At 41.0% G+C, this 11,123-nt stretch overlaps 1 long non-coding RNA gene across 10 annotated transcripts; it reads right to left on the minus strand.

The window, feature by feature from the left end:
- Window positions 1-1,368: 1,368 nt before the first annotated feature.
- LOC125528633 (uncharacterized) lies at window positions 1,369-7,646 on the minus strand. 10 transcript variants are annotated; one of them, XR_007301326.2, is made up of 12 exons: window positions 7,236-7,641; window positions 6,455-6,553; window positions 6,301-6,377; window positions 6,111-6,175; window positions 5,955-6,044; window positions 5,188-5,332; window positions 5,000-5,049; window positions 4,833-4,927; window positions 4,640-4,735; window positions 4,174-4,387; window positions 2,721-3,069; window positions 1,369-1,697 (listed from the first exon to the last, which is right to left on the minus strand). It is a non-coding gene; the product is annotated as an uncharacterized LOC125528633 (long non-coding RNA). The 10 variants fall into 10 exon arrangements; XR_007301325.2 differs by having other exon boundaries at window positions 5,955-6,060; XR_007292431.2 differs by having other exon boundaries at window positions 6,137-6,175; window positions 7,236-7,640.
- Between the last annotated feature and the right edge of the window lie 3,477 nt (window positions 7,647-11,123).

Genomic DNA, 11,123 nt, shown 5'->3' on the forward strand with positions numbered 1-11,123 from the left:
CTAGTAGAATTCTCAAACCTTCAAATCCTCACTAGCGTTTTAAGGGTCTAAAAATGATCTTTTTTGCATTTTTACGGGTTGAAAAATAGGGGCAAAGATTAGAACCCTCAAACTAACCCTTATAACGAAATATTCCCCATGAACGACGTTGTCGTTGCGTGCGGGAAGTCAACGGGGCGGCCGCCGGCGGTCGCGGGCGTGGGCGCGGAAGTTGGGAGGATTTTTCCCTCCCGCGCGAGGATAACCGCCAAATGAGGGTTGGGGTAGGTTTTGCTCCCCAACCCTTACTTTTAAGGATTGAGAGAGGGTTTGAGGGTTGGACCTTTAAAAAAAATTTGAGGATTTGAGAGTTAAGGGGTTCTAGTCTACAGTTTTTTTTTAACGAAAACTGTAAAAGAAACAGTTATTTTTAAGGGTTTGAGAGTTTAAGGGCTCTACTAGTAATGCTCTAAAAAGAGCAACTCCTTCCCGTAAACCAAGGTATACATCCCGGCCTCTGATCTTGCACCGTCGTAGTGACCGCTGACCCGGAAGAGATGCAAATGGAAGATCAGGAGGAGTTGGTTCCAACATCAATATCAACATCTTCATGGCTCGAAAAATTAAATTCAACATCTTCGGCCGGGGCCGCGGCAGCTCCTTGGCCATGGAGGCGTTCTTGTTGTTCCTCTTCCAGGAGACGTTCCTTCTCCGAGGCCATGGCGAAGCGGCAAAGCGGGCACCGTCGGTCAATCAGAAGCCAGTCGAAGATGCAGCGTTGGTGGAAGGAGTGAGTGCAGTCCATCGTCCTGATCTTCTTGTAGCAGCCGGGCACGAAGTCGTCGAAGCAGATGAGGCAGAGATGTTCTCTCGTCTCGCCCGCCTTCGCCAAGGGAAGGGCCAGCATGGCCGGCAGCGACGCCGGGTCCCTTCTTTCGTCCTGCTCTCTGTCGAGCCTCTCCTGCTCGTCGAGCCGGGCGTCCAGCGCGTCCCACTCAGGCGGGCGCTCGAACTCGTCCCGCCCCCTCCTCCTCCCGCTCCCGCTCGCCGGCGCGTCAAAGCCATTCTCGACGTGATCCTCTGCTCCTCGCGCTGCTGACTCCATTGGGCTCTAACCGGAGACGGGATTTAGTTGACACGAGGCTTGCTCTTGATGACTGATGATTTGGATGGGAGACCCGCGTATGTGCTCGAACAAGTCGCCGGCTACACAGACGAATACATTGTCCAAAGTATACGGTGATTAACTCCACAACATAGAGGATGCCAACACGTCGGAACATATACTAGCGGTTGGGGCATGCCCATGGCGCGCCGCCTGAAAGGAGTTTTGGGCGGTGCCAACTTGTAGGCGCCCCTTTCGTTGCTTTTGGTGCTCTAACATGTACGTGAATATTAGTATATTTTAGTACGGCTGATTGTTTATAGTCAGTGATGATAGTTCATATATGATACTGAAATGACAATTGGACCGCTAATTATATCATATCCATTAATGCATAAACAAAGGAAAATATGTTTATTACAAGTAGAGGAACATCTATTCAGTGCACAACCATGAATTGGTGGCATAATTTCTATATCTGAATTGATCATGTTGGCCACATTTGTAGCAGGAAGAGTGTCCATTCATAAAGCAGACCAGGCCTTCCTTCTCCTTTTTTCGGAATACCTCCTTCTCCTTTGATATCCTTTCTTTGATGTCTTCAATGTTTGTCCTGTAAATGAAATGAGTTCTCATCCCAAGTAAACTATATTGTGTGACTCTTAAGTTTTAACAAGTTGAAATGAGCTGTTATAAATCAAGATAAGGTGTGCTGAACTTTCAAAAAGAACATATTCATGCATTTATATAGGTTCATTATTGAATGAGCTTTCATCCCAAGTGAACTGTATTTGGTGAATTCTGAACAAAGAATAAATCAAGAAAAGTTGTGCTAGATTTCCAGAAAGAACATATTCATGCATTTATATAGTGCAAAAGAGAACCTCCGCTGCAATTGCAAATCCTAACCAGCCTATCCATACCGTGTTATCACAATTTTTCAGAGTAAACACAATTTTTGGAACCCATAAATTCCACAACAGAATCTCAAAGGCAAAGGAAAAAGTTTGTACTTGTCTAAAGATAATGCGTCCGGTATTTGTTCTTCGAGAAACTGATCTATGACCCATACAAACTCACACAGATGGCTACGTGTGTTGGAATGTTTGTATCTAAACACTCTGTGGGTAAGCTGTGCTACTAATTAGGCTATTGTACTTGTTATTGCTTTTTGGCGCTGTGGGTACGACATGTGCATGGTAGTCTTACTGAACTTATTTTAGCGAGAAGACATGTAGTACAGATGAGTGACATGTCCATGTTGCTGGTTAAAAATATAAGACATGGCAATAGAATTGTAGTAGGAACAGTGCACATTCAAAAACAAGAGCACGCATATGGGTTTTATAGATATTAATAGGATGTATAAATAGAGAAGCAACAGTTTTACAGGGTAGATGACTGATCGCAGAGACACGACAACTGGTTCAAACTAAGGGATAGCAGTCACTTAATTATAGTGAATATTTTCTCTAACATGGGAATATGCTAAGAATACAAATTAACCCTGAAACAAATCGATGGTTAACAAGCTAGGTCCTATTTTTCTGAACCAAACATCAAGTAAACAGTAGCAGTCACTCATAAATTATTTGACTAAGATCTCTTCATAGTATCCCCTAGTCCAAGGTTGTACCTGATGTTGATGGGGATCCAATTTGGTTGTGTAGCTCCTTGTATTTTTTCTCTCGCCAGCATCAATGTAGACGACGGGTGGCGATGGTCTGAGTCTTCGCTTGCCTGCCCTGGGTGCCCATGGCAAAGAAGATGCCCGTGGGATTGCCCGAGATGCTCTGGTACTGCCAGAGGCCACCGTTGGAGTCGAAGAAGGCCTTTATCTGCGCCGCCATCATGCCGAACCGCATCAAGAAGCAGAGCAGGATGTCAGCTTGCTCACTGTGATGACGGGGTGGTCAACTTTGTTTCTTTGTTGCTGAAAGTATTTGCCGAGGTCTTCCCGTGTAGATTTTTGATTTTCCAACAACCTGTAGTGATATATGATCAAAAGCAAAATTAAATTATTATGCGAAGATAGCAGAGTCATAGTGTGCTTTAGGCTTTAACATTTTCATGAACATTGGTAAGCATGCTTGTGACCCAAAAAGGGATTAAAGTGGAAGTGTAAAGACTTCTTGATATAGTTATGAATTGTAAGGTTAGCATTCAATAAACTCACTTGGGTTTGTTTTGGATAATATTTTATCCTTCCTTCCCTAACCAAAATTCCAACTAATGAATGGAAGAAGGAGCATCAGTACTGACAGACTGAAACTTCCAATCCATTTCCAACATGAAACCAGAGATAAACTGGAATCACCGGACTGCCAACTATAACATCAGTGAAATAAGGAATTTTCGGTTGTTACTCTTGCAAGTCAGGATAAAGCACCACCATGCAAATATTTCATATAGTCGCAAAATGCTCTGTTTGGATGAACTCTGTTGCTCAACTGAGTTTTAGAATAAAATGAATTAGATATTTTAACATCATGGAGCATTTATATTTTCTTTTACCATCTCATGATTTTTTGTTACCCAAGAGACTCCAGACTTCCATACTCAATACTATGATTGTTTTTCATACATCAGACTTACATTTGGCAACCTGATTTTAACTCCAGCTAAGTTTACATCCTCAAAAGACAACATAAGAACATTCAAGTTTGAAGTTCCCAAAATAAAGGACGGCTGATCAAGGTCATCATAAAAAACAAGAAGAAATAGAAATACCTTATTTCATGTCACAGTATCACTCTCAGTAGAGAAATGAGACACTATCTTCTCAAGAAAATTACTATTTTCACTTCGAAGAAGCAGAGTACATTTGTTCGTAAAAGTGAAATGTCACTCACAAATATATTGCTGATACTTCTAATAATCCTTTTTAGCAATTCTTACACAAAAAAGTACCTAAACACCAAAGGAAGATGAACATAACATGAAGACTAAATATCCACCATCACTAACATTCATAATTGTACAATGCCTCACATTTAGATTAGTCAAGTACTATGAACCTAAAGTTTTAAGGAGTGTGCATATTTTTTCGGAATGATTGTAGTGCGCATAGATCCAAGCAAAACACTCACCAAAAATTATTTTCAGATCTCCAACATCATCCTTCTTTAGTCCATTCTTACCCATAATCCGCTGGTGAACTGTAAGCAAAGCAAGAAATCGACCAGCAACCCAGCACATGTCGGTGACATGTTCTGGCCGGCGTTCGACCCAGCACGGCAAAACACGTCTTGCCGCTTTGCCTCCTCTCGGCGCCATCAATGTCATTGCGATCAAAATTACGCCCTGAAGATTATCAGTGTCAGCAATTCATTCAAGGTTCAAATGTTTAGCAGAGCTCATATTACAAGGGTACCTCTGTCTAAATAATTGAGCCATGCAAATATTACAATGATTGGAAAGGGAAGTGTAGGACAAGAACAATGCAGCCTATAACAGACTCTACAAACAACCATAAATCAGAAAATACTACATGATACGAAACAAGCTGAATATTTCTAGAAGATATTTATGACTTTACAACACTACAACACTTACATTAGAACTGATCTGCTCTCCAATAGAAAATGTCAGGTTCAAGTGGCCAAACTTTTCACAAAGCACCAACACCATTTCAGGCTGAACGTTATGTACCTAAACAAAATGAGCCGACTTAGTTCCATGTTTTTCTAATAGCTCTTTCCCCTTTCTTATTAGAACTAACTACTTGTTCTTACAAGATGACATGTACCTTATCGTACTTCTCAAATGATCACGTTCTTCTTGACTACAGTTTCTTCCTGTAGGTGGCACATCATTCCGCTCCTGAACTCTATGAATGTATACCTGACCAAACATTTACTTTGTCAATAAAGAGATAGCGCCCGTAGGAATTGTAAGATAGGATTCTACACTGACCTTTTAATCGGATATCCAAGTCTGCATGCCTTTCTTTTGCTTCAAATGAACTGACCAACTCCACACACAAAAAGGAAAGCCCAACAAATATTAGACTTAGTAAGCCACAACCCATGCCACAACAACGACATTAAATTTGAATGTGTATATGGAAAGGCATAAATAAAGGAATGAGAAAAGAAAAGCACCTGCAATGGGACCATCGACAAAAATCATAATTGTCGAGCCAACCACAACAACGGCAGATCCCAGCAGTCCGACAATAGAGAGCACGAGCAGACGACAACCATCAACAGAAAAACGCTGGATCCAGCAGCAAACCCTAACCCATCCCTACACAGAGCAAAAGCAATAGAACAATAAAATGCCTAGATGTGCAGGACATCCAACAAATGCATATAGTAGGAACTCAGAGCAAACATCCTATCACAAATTAAGAATAACCCAAAATAATCCCACTCCACACAGGAAAGAAAACAGACACATGCATTAGTTAGTACTTAGTAGGCTAATTCAGTGCATCAATTAACTACCAAAACAGAGGCATGCTAGGCTAATTGGTGGTGGCTCAAAACATGATTTTCCAATAGCTTAAACAATCGTCTATATTATTCATACCTACATACTCAGAATTCGACATAGCACAAATATAGAGTTTCGAATTTACTTCGGAATTCATCATCAACATGTACACTGAGATGTTGTTATTGCAGATTACGGTAATCTATTTCAGTCATGAATTTACAGCTAAAATTTCAACTTTTATGTTACCCGTGAAGCAAGGTTTGAACCTCCTATGAAAAATTTGATTAAAAAAATAGTCAAACAGTATGTTGTTTGTGTGATATGAAATAACTTCAGAGTTGAGACTTTTGACATGGCACACATAGAGTTTGGCATAGCACAAGTACGGAGTTCCTCTGATAATCAACAACCAAAATGTCTGAGAGCTCACCGTAATGCCTTGGTATCCGGCGAGTTGGAGTGGAGCGTACTGGAGCATGCATCCATGGCCGGTGGAGAGCACAAAGCGTCCGCGGTCGGCCTGCACATCCACAAGACTTTATGTTTTTGTAGAATTGCGATCTGGAAAAGAGTTGCTAAAGCATACATCTTCTCTAAGAGGATGAACTCAACCTCATCGTCATTCTTTGCAGTAATATAGTAAATTGATACCTAGCAATTGTTTGAAGGATACACACCATTAGCATTGAGAATCATACACTAAAAGCACACCATACTAATAATCCGAGGTGTTTCCCAATAGACTTCTGTAATGCCTAAATCAACATAGGACATACCAGAAGCAACAGAGACTAACTTTCGTACTCCCTCGAAGATGGTATACATTTCAGAAGCCGGCAGTGTTTTTGGGCTCCTGCTGATTGCGGTGGGATTAGGGGTTAGAGTTTCAAAAGTGGTAAGGATCCAAACAGAGTTGACACGAGAACAAACCGTTCGGGTCAAAGTGGCCAACTCTTGATCTTTTGCTGCAAATATTGGACATCCATTATTTTGATCTTGGCTTCCAGTCTTGAAATATCAGACCACATACTGCTCATTGTATAACAGAAGCCACCATTAGACACATATAACATAGAGATTTAGCAATATCACCATTAGACACATATAACATAGAGATTTAGCAATATTCTATAAAATCTTCCAAAGACAGTCATCGGTGCGAGCTGTCGGATGCTTACATCAACAGACGCTAATTGCTTTTGGTGAAATGAATCCAAAGATCAGATTTAAGGGAAACAAGCGTGTAAAAAAGCATCAGTCATCTAGATTAAGAAGGGACAAGATTCTATGATACTTCAGACAAACTAAATCTAACGACCTGCGGTAGTAAAAGATGTGTCATGGCATATGTGCTAATCAGGAAATATGAAAATCGACAGAAAAGTAGCTCCACACGAAGGGCATTAGAAGTGAAATCTGAACTATAAGAGTACAATGGACAATGGCATGAGGTGATAATACCCTGCACTGACCAGAACTTCCAATTTGAAGATAATTAGTGTGATAGGTATCTGCCGCACATCCCTGCTATTTGTAACCTGAGGTCCCGGACCAAAGAAACCACTAGCGGCTCTCTCAACAAAACTTGGGTCCAAAATCAGTGAACATGAGGTCCAGATCTCGGATTTCATACATCCATTTTTTTGCCAGAAAAGGCAAATGATAACTAAACTAACTCAGAGACGTGGAGGGGGGTGAGGTGGAGGCAAACCTGAACTACCTCGGCATCCTTGCTCCTACTCTTGTTGTGCCGGCAAGGAGAGGATTAAGGCACAGGAGCTGTCTGGCGTCACCCACCCGCTGAGGCCACCGCACGCCGCACCACCGCACTGACCCTCTCCCATTAGACGCCGCCTCCCTCTCCTATTTCCTCTCTCTTTCTCCCTCCTCTCCTTCCTTCTTCTCCTTCTCATCTTCTCTCTCTCCTGCAGATTGAATCAAGCGCCGCCGCCGTCGCCCTTTGCTTGTAGGTTGCTGCTGCCGCCGGGGAAGCACGCCTCCGCGCCCGCACACCTCGGATCGCGTGGAAGGAGTCGGGGCGCGTGGGAGGAGTCCTTTTCCCCCCTCTCTCACACCCAATCGCTACTGCGTTTTTTTTGTCGTACCTGTGATGACCTGTCTAGCGCGAGGGATCGTCTTTGATGCGCACCTTATTGTTTTTAATGCACGCTATGGCCTACCTTACAAATCCGACTCATTCTTCCATTCGAACACTACTGTTAGAAATTTAGGGTTTGCGGTCTACCCTCTAATTTCTCTGCGCTTATCCGTGGTGCCGCTCACAATTCTCATATCTGAGGCTGGGTAGGGACCTTCTTATACTGTCTTTCCAAAGAGTCCACCTCTTATACAGATATAAGATTTCTAGTCTTTTCCACTAGTTTTCAAGATAGAGTCCAGATCAAATTACCAACCACGATCATATTTGTCTGTTTAACGGATTCTACCCGTTTTGTCCCGGAGCACGCGCTTGTGAGCAACGCGCCATAATAGAGTGTAAATTCCTTTAATTATGTAGATCAACATTAGGGTTGTAATCTAACTATATGATCTAGCTCCTTCCAATTATCAGTGTACCCAGGTAGTCTTTTCAATATAAATAGTATATTGTATTCCACTGATAATTGACCAGCTTCCTTAAGCATATGTTACTTAAGTACATTCCAACAAGTGATATTTTTTCATGCTAAACATGTAAAACAATTCCATGTACAAATACATGTATAATTCCATAATGAGGTATTCCGAATATTAGTAATTTCTAGTAATTTGAATATAGTTGCAGGACACATAATTCCAACATCTCCCACTTGTCCCAAACGACCATTCAAATATTCGTAAACCCATAGCCTTAACATGCTTGCCAAATACCTCCTGACTAAGAGGCTTAGTCAAGGGATCAACAATCATATTAACACAATGTTGAAAACTGATACGTCTCCAACGTATCTATAATTTTTTATTGCTCCATGCTATATTATCTACTGTTTTAGACATTATTGGGCTTTATTATCCACTTTTATATTATTTTTGGGACTAACCTATTAACCGGAGGCCCAGTCCAGAATAGTTGTTTTTGCCTGTTTTAGGGTTTCGAAGAAAAGGAATATCAAACGGAGTCCAGACGGAATGAAATCTTCAGAAACGTGATTTTCTCATCAGATAAGATCCAGGAGACTTGGACCCTCCGTCAAGAAAGCCACGAGGTGGTCACGAGGGTAGGGGCTCCCCCCTCCTAGGGCGCGCCCCCTGCCTCGTGGGCCCCTCGAAGCTCCACCGACGTACTTCTTCCTCCTATATATATATCCACGTACCCCCAAACGATCAGGGACGGAGCCAAAAACCTAATTCCACCGCCGCAACTTTCTGTATCCACGAGATTCCATCTTGGGGCCTGTTCTGGAGCTCCGCCGGAGGAGGCATCGATCACGGAGGGCTTCTACATCATCATCCAAGCCCCTCCGATGAAGTGTGAGTAGTTTACTTCAGACCTATGGGTCCATAGCTAGTAGCTAGATGGCTTCTTCTCTCTTTTTGGATCTCAATACAATGTTCTCCCCCTCTCTCGTGGAGATCTATTCGATGTAATCTTCTTTTTGCGGTGTGTTTGTTGAGACCAATGAATTGTGGGTTTATGATCAAGTCTATCTAAATAATATTTGAATCTTCTCTGAATTCTTTTATGTATGATTGGTTATCTTTGCAAGTCTCTTCGTATTATCAGTTTAGTTTGGCCTACTAGATTGGTTGTTCTTGCCATGGGAGAAGTGCTTAGCTTTGGGTTCGATCCTGTGGTGTCCTTTCCCAGTGACAGAAGGGGCAGCAAGGCACGTATTGTATCGTTGCCATCGAGGATAACAAGATGGGTTTTTTATCATATTGCATAAAACTATCCCTCTACTTCATGTCATCTTGCTTAAGGCGTTACTCTGTTTTTAACTTAATACTCTAGATGCATGCTGCATAGTGGTCGATGAGTGGAGTAATAGTAGTAGATGCAGAATCGTTTCGGTCTACTTGTCTCGGACGTGATGCCTATATACATGATCATACCTAGATATTCTCATAACTATGCTCAATTCTGCCAATTGCTCAATAGTAGTTTGTTCACCCACCGTAGAATACTTATGCTCTTGAGAGAAGCCACTAGTGAAACCTATGACCCCCGGGACTCTTTCTCATCATATCAATCTCCATCACTTTATTATTGCTTCGCTTTTACTTTGCTTTTACTTTATTTACTTTCCATCTCTATACCAAAAATACCAAAAAAATATTATTTATCATCTCTATCAGATCTCACTTTCGTAAGTGACTGTGAAGGGATTGACAACCCCTAAGCGCATTGGTTGCGTTGAGCTATTGTTTTTGTGTAGGTACGAGGGACTCGAGCATAGCCTCCTACTGGATTGATACCTTGGTTCTCAAAAACTGAGGGAAATACTTACGCTACTTTGCTGCATCATCCCTTCCTCTTCGGGGAAATCCAACGCAGTGCTCAAGAGGTAGCAAAAACCCAGAAAAATATAAATATGGTGATACTTCCCTTCAATATGTTTCCTTGCTGTGACACAGAGAGACCTTAAGTTTTCGCCTAATTATTCCAGCATAACTGTCCTCGGGATCTCGAGTATTATTTCCTCGTGTAATTCCATCGTTGTAGGCACCTTGAGTATTTTGTTTCCTCACATGAAATTCCGCATCAATTATTTTCCATCACATATATAATAATATGATTAATTCCACATTGAGTCAAGTATAAGATAACCACATTGAATAAATTTTCAATACCACATAAATATCAAATCCAATCAGTAAATGAAGTTCCACAATTAACCATGTTTTGAAATAAATTCCTGACTTCCGTCAGTGAACCTGCACCATATTAGTACTATATAAAAAAATGAATATGCGTACCTGGACTTATTTCTCATCTTGTAGCTAGAGTAATAGCTTCCTCAACGTGTTTACCTTTAATATAAATTTCAGAATAAGTGACAGGTTGTGATGCACTTTCCACAGTCTTATATGATGTGTGAGATTCCCTTAGCTGCTCGTCTTTCATTTCACTGCTTGAATGCATCATAAATTCGGGTAGCTAAGGTATGATAATATAATGAAGATACATACGAATTCCAATACCATTTATTATTCTATTTTCCTTGAGAGTTCAAATATAATTCCTCACTGAGTATGATTCCCTTTATCAAAGGTATTTTAATAGATTTGCAATTTTCCATAGAGAAACACTTCAAAATATTTTCTATGTATTTCCACTCGTAAAACATAGGATGATTCAAATGTTCCTTTCATATGAAAGTTAAAAGATGACCAAGCTTTCACTTCCATTAATGTGACTTAAACATTGCAAACAACAAAACAATATTAACATATACAATAATAATGCAAAATACTTTACACTTACGTTTGTAAATGACCGCCTTGCTTCATTTAAAAAACCATATGACGTGCTATTCCATTGATGTGAAGCTTGTTATAAGACCATACATTAATATACTCAAATAGCAAACCATGTCTTTGGTTCCTCTTTCTCAAAATTCCAGGAGAGAGAGTTTCCACAAAGTATATTTCCCTCTGT

This window comes from Triticum urartu, chromosome 1A, assembly GCF_056163025.1.
Source record: "Triticum urartu cultivar PI428250 chromosome 1A, HENAU_Tu73, whole genome shotgun sequence".
Lineage (NCBI taxonomy): Eukaryota > Viridiplantae > Streptophyta > Magnoliopsida > Poales > Poaceae > Triticum > Triticum urartu.